The sequence below is a fragment of the Arachis ipaensis genome, chromosome B4 (genome assembly GCF_059453495.1).
Source record: "Arachis ipaensis isolate K30076 ecotype BB chromosome B4, ASM5945349v1, whole genome shotgun sequence".
In the NCBI taxonomy this organism is placed as follows: Eukaryota; Viridiplantae; Streptophyta; class Magnoliopsida; order Fabales; family Fabaceae; genus Arachis; species Arachis ipaensis.
Window position 1 is genome coordinate 84,051,402 of NC_142439.1, and position 5,706 is coordinate 84,057,107.

General features: G+C 41.4%; 1 non-coding gene across 1 annotated transcript; it reads right to left on the minus strand.

The window, feature by feature from the left end:
* On the minus strand, positions 1-108 carry LOC148568176 (small nucleolar RNA R71). Its single transcript, XR_015881649.1, has one exon. It is a non-coding gene; the product is annotated as a small nucleolar RNA R71 (small nucleolar RNA).
* Between the last annotated feature and the right edge of the window lie 5,598 nt (positions 109-5,706).

Below are 5,706 nucleotides of genomic sequence, written 5' to 3' on the forward strand. Positions count from 1 at the left end.
AAGCGTAGAGTGGATGTTCAAACCTTCAGACAGAAAGAAGGTGAATCCCTCTATGAAGCTTGGGAGAGATACAAAGGACTGACCAAAAAGTGTCCTTCTGACATGCTTTCAGAATGGACCATGCTGGATATATTCTATGATGGTCTGTCTGAATTAGCTAAGATGTCATTGGATACTTCTGCAGGTGGATCCATTCACCTAAAGAAAACACCTGCAGAAGCTTAAGAACTCATTGACATGGTTGCTAATAACCAGTTCATGTACACTTCTGAAAGGAATCCTGTGAATAATGGGACGTCTATGAAGAAGGGAGTTCTTGAAATTGATACTCTGAATGCTATATTGGCTCAGAATAAAATATTGACTCAGCAAGTCAATATGATTTCTCAGAGTCTGAATGGAATGCAAGCTGCATCCAACAGTACTCAAGAGGCATCTTCTGAAGAAGAAGCTTATGATCATGAAAACCCTGTAATAGCATAGGTGAATTACATGGGTGAACCTTATGGAAACACCTATAACCCCTCATGGAGAAATCATCCAAATTTCTCATGGAAGGATCAAAAGCCTCAACAAGGCTTTAATAATGGTGGAAGAAATAGGTTTAACAATAGTAAACCTTTTCCATCATCCACTCAGCAACAGACAGAGAACTCTGAACAAAATACCTCTAATTTAGCAAACTTAGTCTCTGATCTATCTAAGGCCACTGTAAGTTTCATGAATGAAACAAGGTTATCCATTAGAAATTTGGAGGCACAAGTGGGCCAGCTGAGTAAAAGGATCACTGAAATCCCTCCTAGTACTCTCCTAAGCAATACAGAAGAAAATCCAAAAGGAGAGTGCAAGGCCATTAAATTAATCACCATGGCCGAACCTGTGAAGGAAGGAGAGGACGTGAATCCCAAGGAGGAAGACCTCCTGGGACGTCCAGTGATCAATAAGGAGCTTCTCTTTGAGGAACCAAAGGAATCTGAGACTCATCTAGAGACCATAGAGATTCCATTGAACCTTATTATGCCATTCATGAGCTCTGATGAGTATTTCTCTTCTGAAGAGAATGAGGATGTTACTGAAGAGCAAGCTGCCAAGTTTCTTGGTGTAATCATGAAGCTGAATGCCAAATTATTTGGTATTGAGACTTGGAAAGATGAACCTCCCTTGTTCACCAATGAACTAAGTGATCTGGATCAACTGAGATTGCCTAAAAAGAAACAGGATCCTGGAAAGTTCTTAATACCTTATACCATAGGCACCATGACCTTTGAGAAGGCTCTGTGTGACCTTGGTTCAGGGATAAACCTCATGCCCCTCTCTGTAATAGAGAAACTGGGAATCTTTAGGGTGCAAGCCACTAAAATCTCATTAGAGATGGCAGAAAATTCAAGAAAACAGGCTTATGGACAAGTAGAGGACGTGTTAGTAAAGGTTGAAGGCCTTTACATCCCTACTGATTTCATAGTCCTAGATACTGGGAAGGATGAGGATGAATCCATCATCCTAGGAAGACCTTTCCTAGCCACAGCAAGAGCTGTGATTGATGTGGACAGAGGAGAATTGATCCTTCAAATAAATGAGGACAACCTTGTGTTTACAACTCAAGGATCTCTCTTTGCATCCATGGAGAGGAAGCATAAAAAGCTTCTCTCAAAGCAGAGTCAAACAAAGCCCCCACAGTCAAACTCTAAGTTTGGTGTTGAGAGGCCACAACCAAACTCTAAGTTTGGTGTTAAACCCCCATATCCAAACTCTAAGTTTGGTGTTGGGAGGTCTCAACTAAGCTCTGCACATCTGTGAGGCTCCATGAGAGCCCACTGTCAAGCTATTGACATTAAAGAAGCGCTTGTTGGCAGGCAACCCAATTTTTATTTATCTAATTTTCATTGGTTTTCATGTTTTATTAGGTTCATGATCATGTGGAGTCACAAAATAAATCAAAAAATTGAAAACAGAATCAAAAACAGCAGAAAAAAAAACACACCCTGGAGGAAGACCTTACTGGCGTTTAAACGCCAGTAAGAAGCATGTTTTGGACGTTCAACGCCAGAACAGAGCATGGTTCTGGCGCTGAACGCCAGAAATGGGTAGCATCTGGGCGTTTGAACGCCAGAAATGCACCCTGGAAAAGAGCTGGCACTGAACGCCCAGAACAAGCATGGTTCTGGTGTTCAACGCCAGAAATGGGCAACAAATGGGCGTTCAATGCCCAGAACAAGCACCAATCTGGCGCTGAATGCACATAGTTGTGTGCAAAGGCATTTTGCATGCCTAATTTGGTGCAAGGTTATAAATCCTTGAACACCTCAGGATCTGTGGACCCCACAGGATCACCTCAGGATCTATGGACCCCACAGGATCCCCACCTACCTCCACTCACTTCTTCTCACCCCTCTTTCACACAATCCCATAAACACTCTTCCCCAAAACTCTTCACCAATCACCTCAATCTCTCTTCCCCATCACCTCTTCACCACTCACATCCATCCACTCTCCCCCATAAACCTACCTCATAAACTCTACCTACCTTCAAAATTCAAAATCAATTTCCCACCCAAACCCACCCTAAATGGCCGAACTTACCCCTCCTCCCTTCCCTATATATAACCCTCCATTCTTCCTCATTTTCACACAACACAACCCTCTTTTCTCTTCTGGGCCGAAACACAGCTCCCCCCTCCTCTCCATATTTTCTTCTTCTTCTTCATCTATTCTTTCTTCTCTTACTCGGGGGCGAGAAAAATTCTAAGTTTGGTGTGGTAAAAGCATAAGCTTTTTGTTCCATTACCATTGATGGCACCCAAGACCGGAGAATCCTCTAGAAAAGGGAAAGGGAAGACAAAAGCTTCCACCTCCGAGTCATGGGAGATGGAAAGATTCATCTCCAAAGCTCATCAAGACCACTTCTATAATGTTGTGGCCAAGAAGAAGGTGATCCCTGAGGTCCCTTTCAAGCTCAAGAAGAATGAGTATCTGGAGATCCGACATGAAATCCAAAGAAGAGGTTGGGAAGTTCTAACAAAACCCATCCAACAAGTCGGCATCCTAATGGTTCAAGAGTTCTATGCCAATGCATGGATCACTAGGAACCATAATCAAAGTAAGAACCCAGACCCAAAGAATTATCTCACCATGGTTCGGGGGAAATACTTAGATTTTAGCCCGAAAAATGTGAGGTTGGCGTTTAACTTGCCTATGATGCAAGGAGATGCACGCCCCTACACTAGAAGGGTCAACTTTAATCAAAGGTTGGACCAAGTCCTCATGGACATATGTGTAGAAGGAGCTCAATGGAAGATTTACTCCAAAGGCAAGCCGGTTCAACTAAGAAGACTGGACCTCAAGCCTGTGGCTAGAGGATGGTTGGAGTTCATCCAACGCTCCATCATCCCCACTAGCAACCGATCTGAAGTTACTGTGGATCAGGCCATCATGATTCATAGCATCATGATTGGAGAGGAAGTAGAAGTTCATGAAGTCATCTCCCTTGAACTCTACAAAATAGCCGAAAAGTCCTCCTCCATGGCAAGGCTAGCTTTTCCTCATCTTATTTGCCATCTATGTTACTCAGCTGGAGCTTTCATAGAAGGAGACATTTCCATTGAGGAAGAGAAGCGCATCACTAAAAAAAGGATGGAGCAAGCAAGAGAGCCCATTCATGGAACTCAATAGGCGCAGGAAGCTCATCACCATGAGATCCCGGAGATGCCTCAAATGCATTTTCCTCCACAAAACTATTGGGAGAAAATCAACACCTCCCTAGGAGAATTAAGTTCCAACATGGGACAACTAAGGGTGGAACATCAAGAGCACTCCATCATCCTTCATGAAATAAGAGAAGATCAAAAAGTAATGAGGGAGGAGCAACAAAGACAAGGAAGAGACATAGAAGAGCTCAAGGACATCATTGGTTCCTCAAGAAGGAAACGCCACCATCACTAAGGTGGACTCATTCCTTGTTCTTACATTCTCTGTTTTTCGTTTTCTCTGTGTTAAGTGCTTATCTATGTTTGTGTCTTCATTACATGATCATTAGTGGTTAGTAACTTTGTCTTAAAGTTATGAATGTCCTATGAATCCATCACCTCTCTTAAATGAAAAATGTTTTAATTCAAAAGAACAAGAAGTACATGAGTTTCGAATTTATCCTTGAACTTAGTTTAATTATATTGATGTGGTGACAATGCTTCTTGTTTTCTGAATGAATGCTTAAACAGTGCATATGTCTTTTGAAGTTGTTGTTTAAGAATGTTAAATATGTTGGCTCTTGAAAGGATGATGACAAGGAGACATGTTATTTGATAATCTAAAAAATCATAAAAATGATTCTTGAAGCAAGAAAAAGCAGCAAAGAGCAAAGCTTGCAGAAAAAAAAAGAAAAAAAAATTGAAAGAAAAAGCAAGCAGAAAAAGCCAAAGCTCTTAAAATCAAGAGGCAAGAGCAAAAAGCCAATAACCCTTAAAACCAAAAGGCAAGGGCAAATAAAAAGAATCCCAAGGCTTTGAGCATCAGTGGATAGGAGGGCCTAAAGGAATAAAATCCTGGCCTAAGCGGCTAAACCAAGCTGTCCCTAACCATGTGCTTGTGGCGTGTAGGTGTCAAGTGAAAACTTGAGACTGAGCGGTTAAAGTCAAGGTCCAAAGCAAAAAAAAGAGTGTGCTTAAGAACCCTGGACACCTCTAATTGGGGACTTTAGCAAAGCTGAGTCACAATCTGAAAAGGTTCACCCAATTATGTGTCTGTGGCATTTATGTATCTGGTGGTAATATTGGAAAACAAAGTGCTTAGGGCCACGGCCAAGACTCATAAAATAGCTGTGTTCAAGAATCATCATACTGAACTATGAGAGTCAATAACACTATCTGAACTCTGAGTTCCTATAGATGCCAATCATTCTGAACCTCAATGGATAAAGTGAGATGCCAAAACTATTCAAGAGGCAAAATGCTACAAGTCCCGCTCATCTGATTGGAGCTATGTTTCATTGATAGTTTGGAATTTATAGTATATTCTCTTCTTTTTATCCTACTTAATTTTCAGTTGCTTGGGGACAAGCAACACTTTAAGTTTGGTGTTGTGATGAGCGGATAATTTATACGCTTTTTGGCATTGTTTTTAGTATGTTTTTAGTAGAATCTAGTTACTTTTAGGGTTGTTTTCATTAGTTTTTATGTTAAATTCACATTTCTGGACTTTACTATGAGTTTTTGTGTTTTTCTGTGATTTCAGGCATTTTCTGGCTGAAATTGAGAGACTTGAGCAAAAATCAGATTCAGAGGTTGAAGAAGGACTGCTGATGTTGTTAGATTCTGACCTCCCTGCACTCAAAATAGATTTTCTGGAGCTACAGAACTCGAAATGGCGCGCTTCCAATTGCGTTGGAAAGTAGACATCCAGGGCTTTCCAGAAATATATAATAGTCTATACTTTGCCAAAGTTTAGACGACGCAAACTGGTGTTCAACGCCAGCTCTCTGCCCAATTCTGGCGTCCAGCGCCAGAAACAAGTTGCAAAGTGGAGTTCAACGCCCAAACTGGCACAAAAGCTGGCGTTCAACTCCAAGAATGACCTCTCCACGTGTAGACTTCAAGCTCAGCCCAAGCACACACCAAGTGGGCCCCGGAAGTGGATTTATGCATCAATTACTTACTTCTGTAAACCCTAGTTACTAGTTTAGTATAAATAGGACTTTTTACTATTGTATTAGAT